This window comes from Lithobates pipiens, unplaced genomic scaffold, assembly GCF_037356315.1.
Source record: "Lithobates pipiens isolate NorthernLeopardFrog02 unplaced genomic scaffold, aLitPip1_a1.2 Scaffold_8, whole genome shotgun sequence".
NCBI lineage: Eukaryota > Metazoa > Chordata > Amphibia > Anura > Ranidae > Lithobates > Lithobates pipiens.
In genome coordinates, this window is record NW_027507903.1 from 184,756,872 (window position 1) to 184,766,887 (window position 10,016).

Genomic DNA, 10,016 nt, shown 5'->3' on the forward strand with positions numbered 1-10,016 from the left:
GGCTGAGAAAGAGGAAGTTGACTCAAGACTTGTCCTGTGCATGCTCCAGGTGGTGATGGCACACAGGGGGCTGGCACTGTCGGATCTCGGAAGGAGTGAAGCTTATCTAAAGTGTACAAATATAATTTGTTGCGCTAATACACAAATACTAAAAAAAATAGCTGCTGACACAATATTGTTGGGTGCAATAATAAGAATATAGGATAAAGGGGTGGCGCTACTCAAAAAGTGATAATAAACAAAAGTTCATATTCATTTTTTTTTTTTTCTCAATCAAAGGTTTTTATTTAATAAAAAAGCAATAAACAATGAAAACACAAGATAAACCAGCGGTATGCATAAACATGGCATAGAATATGGCACGTAAATGAAATTATTACAGCAAATTCAGTAGAAGGTTGTAATACGATCTTTAAGGGATGGTAGTCAGGAGATGGTGGTGGTAGGTGGGAGGTAGGGGGATAGTGGGGAAAAATAAAAAATAAATAAAAAAAAAAGGGGGGGGGGGAAAGGGGGGGGAGACGGAAGGGGATACAAGAAGGGGTAATATGATAGAAATAAGTGATAGTATTCGCATCAACAATGGTATACCAGGCATCGGGGTAGAGAGCTGGGTTGGACTCGGAGGAGTCCGTGTTCATGTTGTTTACCTCATATCTATACTAGGTCTATACAGGACAGGGAATCTCAGAAGATAGTTACATAATGCGATACTTCATTTTTTATAACTGAAAAGACAGATATTCCCTCGAGAGCGTAAATAGCAGCCAGGGTTGCCAAGTTTCATGAAAATAGTTACAGTTTTCCTTTTTCATGGCCACCACTTCTTCCATTTTATACATATAGTGAACTCTGTCCAGCCAATCCCTGACCCCTGGAACATGCTTGGATTTCCAATGAAGTGGAATTAAACTCTTGGCTGCTGTCAATAAATGCCTTGATAACGCCTTCTTATATTTGCCTATAGAAAGTGAGTTCATGTGTAGCAAACAAGCAGCCGCGTCAAATTTGATCTTGGAATTCGTGATATGTTTAATCCAGTAAATTATTTTGTTCCAGTAGTCTTGGATCAGGGGACATCCCCACCACACGTGCACAAATGTGCCTACTTCTTTTTCACAATGCCAACATGTATCAGAGGATGTGTGTAACCATTTATTAGTTTTGACCGGTGTTATATACCACTGCGTGAGTATTTTGTAAGATATTTCTTGATACCTTGAACTAAGGGAGCACTTGTGTGTTAAGATACACACTTTTTCCCATTGGGCATCGTTAATCTGGATGCCTAGATCCATTTCCCATTTTTCTTTATGTTTGTTGTTACTATTTGGTGGTGGGGAGGCTAGCCACTTGTACGCTGTGGACATGGTTCCAAAAATTTGGGTGCCCTTGTAGCAAATGTCTTCGAGCTGGGTCAGCCTTTGAAAAAATGACAGCTTGTGTTTATTGTTAAGTAAATAGTTTTGTATCTGCAGGTAGAACCATGGGTTCGGGGCAGCGCTGCCTAGTTCTGATTTTAGGGTGTTCAGTGATTTGACCCTAGTTCCCTGTATACAATGCATAGCCAAGAAGCTGGAGTTCGGGCCAGGGGTAGATAGTATCCTCTGATTAAGACCTGGTAAGAAGTCGGGATTATGTGCCAGCGGGGTCAGTGGGCCTGATACGGTGGCAAGCCTATGTCGGGAGACAATTTTATGCCATATATGTAAAGTATTGGCCACCAGTGGGTGTGTGATTCGTTTGGTGTTTTTGGAGTGTGCGGACCAAGTGTAATATAATAACTGTGGTTCGCCATGTTGATATTCCAAGTGGACCCAGTCTTTTGTTTTGGCATGGCAGTGCCAGTCAATCAGTCTGGCAATATTTGTGGCGTAGTAATATTTTTTGAAGTCGGGTAGACCCAATCCTCCTTTGTGTTTGGGCCATGAAAGAAGGTGGAAGTTTATTCTGGGATTCCTATGAGCCCATAAGAATTTTCTTTGCATTGCTAATAATTTGGAGAAAAAGGAGTTAGGTATTGGGATGGGCAATGCGCTAAAAAAATACAGCAGTCTCGGGAGTATCGTCATTTTTAATATAGCGGCTCTACCAAACCAGGAGAATCCTTTTGAAGTCCAATTCTGGAGATCTTTATGTATTGATCTCAACAGAGGGATGAAGTTGGCTGAAAAGAGGGATTCTATGTTGGGCGTTAATTTTATTCCTAAATATTTAAGCGTATCCTGTTCCCATTTGAATTTGTAGTTACCTATAATTGTGCAAAGCTTTTCAGTAGGGAGGTTTAGATTAAGTGCTTCGGACTAGGTTTGATTCACTTTAAAATTAGATATATGTCCAAAGATGGAGAAGATTTTCATAAGGTTGGGCAGTGATAGGTGTGGTTGGGTAATAAAAAATAGTAAGTCATCCGCATAGGCGGCCAATTTGTAATCTCTTTTGTGTAGAGTGAAGCCTTTGATGTCAGGGGACAGGTTTATAGTTCTTATGAGCGGCTCTAGCGTCATTATAAAAAGGAGTGGTGACAGGGGGCACCCTTGTCTAGTACCATTGCGGATTTGGATCGGATCTGACAATGTGTTATTTACTTTTATTTTGGCCTGTGGGTTTCGGTAAAGGGCTTTTATCCAATTTAGCATGTTACCTTCAAGACCAATATGGGTACATGTGGCGAACATATAGTCCCAAGAGACCCTATCGAAGGCCTTCTCGGCATCCATAGAAACCAGAAGGCCCTCCAGTTTGGAAGAGACTTAATAATGTTATCCCTGGCCTCCCTGCCGGGCATGAAGCCTACTTGCTCAGGACCTATGATTTTCGGGAGTAGGGGTTTTAGTCTGTTGGCCAGGATTTTCGCTAGTAATTTGATGTCAATGTTTAATAGGGATATAGGCCGAAAATTCGCACAGTCTGTGTGGTCTTTATCTGGTTTAGGTATAATCGCTATGTGTGCCGATAAAAGGGTGTTAGAGTCGTGTTCGTTTTTAGCTAGATGATTAAAAGCTTTAAGTAGGGGTTTGGCTAAAAGTTGTGTAAAGGTTTTGTAATATTGTGTCGTGAAGCCGTCTGGGCCGTGGCTTTTGCCCGTTTTTAACTGTTTGATCACATCCAATATTTCGGTTGTGGTGATTGGTTCATTCAAAATATCTTTGTCTGAGGTTTGTAGTGAGGGTAATTTGCTATCTGAAAGGAAGTGTGCGATAACATCTGCTCTTGGCTGCGATATGTGTATCGGTTTGTGTTGAGGGGGTAAGTTATAAAGTTTTGTGTAGAAATCATGGAAGAGCGTTGCTATTTTTTCTGGGTTGTGTTCCAAGGTGCCTCCTTTGTTCCTTATTGCATGTATGTGATTCTGTGTCTTTGCATCCCTTAGGGCTCTAGCTAATTGTTTCCCACTCTTATCACCAAACTCGTAAAATATACCTTTACGGAAGAAAAGAGATTTCTGGGATTGGAAATGTAGTATTTGTAACAGGGATTGCCTTTGTTGAGTTAGATCTTCCGCAGCTTTAGCCATAAGGGATTGTTTATGTAGTGTCTCTAGCCTGGCAATTTTAAGGGACAAGTCCTCTATTTCTTTGTTTCTTTCTTTTTTCTTGCGTGCTCCCCATTTTATAAGGTCTCCCCTTATCACGCTCTTATGGGCTTCCCAATTTGTGAGAGGGTTGGTGTCAGAGTCTTTGTTGTTTGTGAATTAGTTGGTAATGGAGTTGTGTATGTCTTCCGTTATCATCTTGTCAGTGAGAAGTGCAGCATTAAGTCTCCAGTTGAAGGGTGTCTTTTTGGGCCGGTCAAGTTTTAAGGTGATTGCCGTGGGGGCATGGTCTGAGACAGTAATGATTCCTATATCAGCTGTGGTTAAGTTAATCAGGTCTCTTTGGTAAATAAAAATCAGGTCAATCCTTGAGTATCTTTGGTGTGGCGGTGAGAAATATGTGAAATCTCTCCCGGTGGGATGTATAAACCTCCACGAGTCAACTAATGCTAGGGACTGTAATAGGATTTTGATTCTCTTCAATATTTTATAGGATATGTGAGAGTACCCTGTCGAAGTGTCTTGTAGCGGTGATAATGGTATATTGAAATCGCCTCCTAATACAATGCATCCGGTGGCGAACCATTTAAGTTCAGTTATTATCTTGTTGCAAAAAGTAATATGTGCCTTGTTCGGAAAATAGACATTCGCAAAGGTGATTGGGTTGCCTTCCCATGTGCCCTTGAGAAAGAGGTAACGGCCTTCCGGGTCCGCCAGTCGGTCAGATATTTGAAATGGGGAGTTTTTATTTACTAGAATAGATACCCCTTTGGTCTTAGCTAATGGATTTGTGGCATGGTATGCATTTGAGAAGGTGTTGTCAGTAAGTCTGGGTATGTTTTGGCCTTTAAAGTGAGTTTCCTGTAAAAAAAACTATAGCAGGGTTCGATTTTTTTAGCTCTCTAAGTACTTTAGTTCGTTTTTCTGGAGTATTGAGTCCGTTTATGTTGTGCGATATTAATACAGGGGATTTTCCCAATGAGGAGTATGCCATTGTAGTTATAGCTTAATGGGGGAGGGGGGATGAGTGAGGAGGGAGGATATAAAAAATTATATAAAACAAAATAAAACAACAAAGGGGGTTGGGGTTGCCTAGAGGGGTGGATACAATCTGCAGGTACAGTTTTTAGTAAGGCAAAGGAACATGAAGCATGTATCACACATCTCAGCCCATCCAATCGTCACTTCGGCAGTACTGCAGCAGTGTAGCGTAGGTAACTTTAGGGTTTGAGACCTTCATGTCCATGCTACTGCAAAGTCAGGGCAGCGTGTAGGTCAAAGGACCAAATGCACATGTTACCTTATCTATTGCTTACCAATAGATCTCAGCCCTAGGAGCCATAAGCTTGTCCCGCTCTGGAGGCGAGAGAGATCATGTAAAGTAACCGACGGCATCTGATAGCTGCGCAGTGAAAAACGTCTGCTGGGTAAACTACCATCTGTTACCGCAAGTGTCGGTCCATTGGTGTAATGATCTGGTTTGTTGGGCTAGTTTCAAAAGTAAGTAACAGTGTGTGAGGGTTCGTCACAGCAGAGTACTAATACAGAGGTTGCCTACACGCAGGCCAGTTTAAATTCAAAAAGATCAACTTTATCAGTGTAACTTTCTCTCTATCATCGCATGAGGTGAGTAATTAAGGGGTTGGTAAGAAAAACAAGGGGGGGAAAAAAAAAAGGAGAAAAACAATCGTCAACGGTATTTGAGCGTTCATCCCAACTGTAATTACAGATTGGTGTAGGTTAGCGATTCCATTTCTGCAACTAAGCAATGTATGTTACCTCAGCTTCAGCCAGTAGCAATTTAGCTATAGGTGGATCAGTACATACAACCACACATGGGAGCTCTCGTTAAAGGAGATGAGCGGGCATACCAAACTGTATTAACCGGGTTAACATAACCAACTTTGACGCCCAATTCTCCCTTTAGCGGTGTGAAGTCTGAGGTATGAGCCGTTGTGCATGTAGATAACCCATGTTCAGCACTTCAGTTAACACGGGTGGTACAATCTATGGTTGGCCTGATGACTTTGTGGCCTGAATTAAACAGGGTTGTTTTCATGCGCAGCATGGCGTCCAGCTAAGGTTAAAGGGGATTTACTGCAATCTTTGCGCAGTAATCACATTCTAGGGCCCTTGGTGGAGGGTGAGGAGTAGCTACGCCTGGAGGAACTTCCTCTGTTTCTCCCGAGGTGGTAGGGAGATTTTGCTGGGGAAGGGTCTGATGTGGGAATCACATTATTGATGAGGGGCGGCAGTCTGTACTCGGAGTACCAGTCAGGTAGATCCATTGGGGCGATATGTAGGCTTTCAAAGAATTTAGGTAGTTCTTCCGGCACTCTAAGTAAGTGTTGTTTGCCATTAAAGGTGGCTTGGCGAGCAAAGGGGAATTTTCACCTGTAAGCAATCCTTTTTTCTTGGAGAACTGCTAATAACGGTCTCAGAGCTCTTCTATTTCTCAGAGTAATTGGTGATAAGTCCTGGAAGATCTGGACTGCATCATCATTAAAAAGCACTTGGTCATTTGTCCTGGCTTTCTGCAGAATCTCCTCTTTCAGGGGAAAGTTTGGCAGGCAGCATATGATGTCTCTGGGGGGATTGTTATCCTGTGCTCTAGGCCGCAGAGCTCTGTGAGCTCTATCGTATTCTATGGGTGAATCAGCAGGCCTGCCCAGGAGGCCGTTGAAGATGGAGGACAAAGCAGGTTTAATCTGCTCAGGGGTGATAGTCTCAGGGACACCTCTCACTCTAATGTTGTGTCTCCTTCCCCTATTGTCAAGGTCCTCGATCTGTCTGCTCATTTCCAGCATCTGTGAAGTGTGCGTTTCTGAAATATCATCCAGTCTCACTAGAGCTCTGTCTCTCCTCCTTCCTGCTCTTTCTGTCACCGCTATTTGCTCTTTGAGTCTGAGTAACTCAGTTTTAATGTCAGTTATAGCTGCAGAGAAAGAGCTTTTAATATCTGCTGCTATTTCGGTCATGGTAGCATATGTCAGAGGTGGGTCAGTAGCGGTATTACCTCTGCTGGAGTCTTCCGACGCTGGTAGGGATATTTCATCATCCTCCCTGTCTTCTCTCCCGGCCGCTCTGTATGTCGGCGCCATCTTGGGGCCGCTGTGTTCGCCGCTGTAGCGGTATTTGTTGAGGCTGTGCGCTGACTGTTTGCCCTTGGGGGTTCCAGATGACCGCAAGGAGTGATTGTGGGGTCCCTTCTTATTGTGGTTGGGCAAATTCGTCCTGCTTTAGGGCTGTTTTCGGCAAACGATCCCCTGGCACACCGGAGCTCTCCTATTCAGCGTCCATCCACGCTGCGTGCCAAGCCACGCCCCCCCATATTCATAATCAGTATTGAAGAAAATTCCAGGTTTAAATTGATTGAAAGTCTGTCAAAATGAAGCATTTGCAGTCAGATGAAAGACAGAGGACTCGTCACCAACACCCTAAAAAACTGACCCTTACTGTCAGCAAATGGGTTGCACAGCAATTGCTTTTAATGGGATACGAAAGTGTAACAGCCTTACTGTAATTACACTTACTATATGTGAGTTTTTATTTGTGAGCATTTAAAAATGACAGTCACTTTTTCCTGGGTTATCTGCGCAATGAGATTGTTCTTTTCATTCTCCCGCATATGCAATTACTGGGCCATGCCCCTGGAGTTTGTTTTCATGCCAAAACCATCTTGGGAATAGGCTGTTATACTTTTGGATCAGTGAAGTGACGATGTCTAGGCAACAAAGGGAATCTCTGTCTGAGTGTGAGGAAACATGGATGCAACCCATTAAAAGCAATTGCTGTATGACCCATTTGCTGACGGTAAGGGTCCGTTTTTTAGGGTGTTGGTGACGGGTCCTCTGTCTTTCATCTCACTGCAAATCCTTCATTTTGACAGACTTTCAATCAATTTAAACCTGGGATTTTCTTCAATACTGATTATGAATATGAACTTTTGTTTATTACCACTTTTTGAGTAGAGCTACAACTTTATCCTATTATCTAAAGTGTACATCAGGCTCTGTCCACTCTCCTGCATTTCCATCTGTACCTTTGCCCCTGGCTAGGGCATTTGGATGGCTTTATGGTCGCCCTGTGTTTCATCTTTACTTCAGTTCCTTCCATGCAACTCTTTCAGTGATGTTTTAACCGTGTGAGTGGAATACTATGCTTTTTAAAAAGCATTTCATTTATGGTACTACATCATGGCCTTTACACTGTTTCTCTCCCTTATGCCGCGTACACACGATCGAAATTCTCGTCGGAAAAAGCTCTGATGGTTTTCCCGACGGAATTCCAATGGAATTCGGCTCAAGCTGTCTTGCCTACACACGCTCACATCAAATTCCGATCATTTATAATGCGGTGACTCATAACACGTACGACGTGACTAGAAAAAGGAAGTTCAATAGCCAGTAGGCAGTAGCTTCTGTCTCGTAGTTGAATCTGAGCATGCGTGATTTTTGGCATGTCGGAATTGCATACACACGATCAGAATTACTGATAGAAAGTTTTTCCGTCTGTAAAATTGAGAACATGCTATCAATGTTTGGCTGGCGGAAATTTGGACAGCTAAATTCCGATGGAGCATACACACGGTCGCATTTTCTGATGAAAAGCTCTCATCTGTCTTTTTCTGGACGGAATTCCGATCGTGTGTATGCGGCATCAGCCTTCACAGGAGTGGACCATACTCTTGGTTCATAACCCTTTCATAGAAAAGAATTTATACTGTTCTGCACTAAAGTTGTGAATGAATGATCAAAAATGTTGCCATAATTGCAAGCTTTGCAGGTGAAAGGATACCAGAGTGGATGTTATGTTGCCAAGCCAGTTACTTTGTTTCCTTTTACAAAGCTTTAGCTCCTTTAACCACTTGGGTACCGCGCTATTGCCGAATGACGGCATTAGCGCGGACCTAGATTTCTGGGACTACGTCTATTGACGTCGTCCCGGTTACGAGCGGCCTGCGCGCCCCCTGAGGGGCGCGCGCGGCGCGCTCTGTGATCGGCGAGTCTATGAGACTCGCCTGATCACCGATCCGTGCAAAGGGGTCGATCCCGACCCCTTATCACGTGATCAGCTGTCAGCCAATGACAGCTGATCATGTGATAGAACGGAGCCGGTAATCGGCTATTATTCCTCCTCGCGCTGACAGCGCGAGGAGAAAAAAAAAAAGCCGATCACCGCCAGCAATGCAAGGCACCACATGCCACCTGCCAGTGCCCACCTGCCTCCCGCAGTGCCATCCTGAAGTATAACTAAAAGTAAAAGTAAGTGCCCCCCGTCTGTGCCCATAGTGCCCACAGTGCCACCCACAGTGCCACCCACAGTGCCACCCCACAGTGCCACCCACAGTGCCACCCACAGTGCCACCCAATCTGCCTCAAAGGTGCTGCACCCCAGTGCCGCCCATCAGTGCCCAGCAGTGCCGCCCATCAGTGCCCAGCAGTGCCACCTATCAGAGCCACCTATCAGTGCCACCTATCAGTGCCCATCAGTCCCATCTATCTGTGGTACCTATCAGTGCCCATCCGTGCCACCCATCCGTGCCACTTATCCGTGCCACCCATCCGTGCCATCTTATCTGTGCCCATCTTTGCCCATCAGTGCCGCCTTATCTGTGCCCATCGGTGCCGCCTTATCTGTGCCTATTAGTGCCGCCTTAACTATGCCTATCAGTGCCCACCAGTGCAGCCTATCAGTGCCCACCAATGCAGCCTATCAGTGCCCACCAATGCAGCCCATCAGTGCCCACCAATGCAGCCCATCAGTGCCCACCAATGCAGCCTATCAGTGCCGCCTTATCAGCGCACTTCAATGAAGGAGAAAAATGACCCGTTTGCAAAATTTTATAACAAACTATTAAAACATGATTTTTTTTTTTTTTTTTGCATCTTTTTTTGTTTGTTTAGCAAAAAATAAAACTCCGAGCTGTAACTAAATACCACCAAAAGAAAGCTCTATTTGTGGGAAAAAAATGATAAAAATTTCATTTGGGTACAGTGTTGTATCGGTGAAAAATGTAGTGCAAGCGCTCAACCTGTATACACTTCTTATAGTGCTACAAAGTGATACCCACACCCCAAAAAAAGGGGTCAAGAACGAGGAGAGGTTGTAGAGGGGGAAGGAGATTACAAAGACGGAAAGAGAAGAAGGCTCTGATAGGGCAGGGGGTTTTCAATCTGAGCTCTAGGTCTTTCACATCCGAAGAGATGGTGGTTTTAGACAAGGGCTTAAAATTTGCACCCCCTAACAAACTCAATAAATTTTCCACATTTATAGATATACACAAATTTACACGGAAGCTGAATATTCAAAGATATCTCACATCCAATCCGTATCGCACAGACTACCATGCTAGTACGTCAGGCACTGTCCACTCAGGGTTATCTAATCCCTCCCTTTTCTCCCCTCCGGTATCCACTGCTCCTGCAGTGAAAATTTTCAGAGATTTAGTACTCAGCGATCTAGCCAAATTACCAGTGAA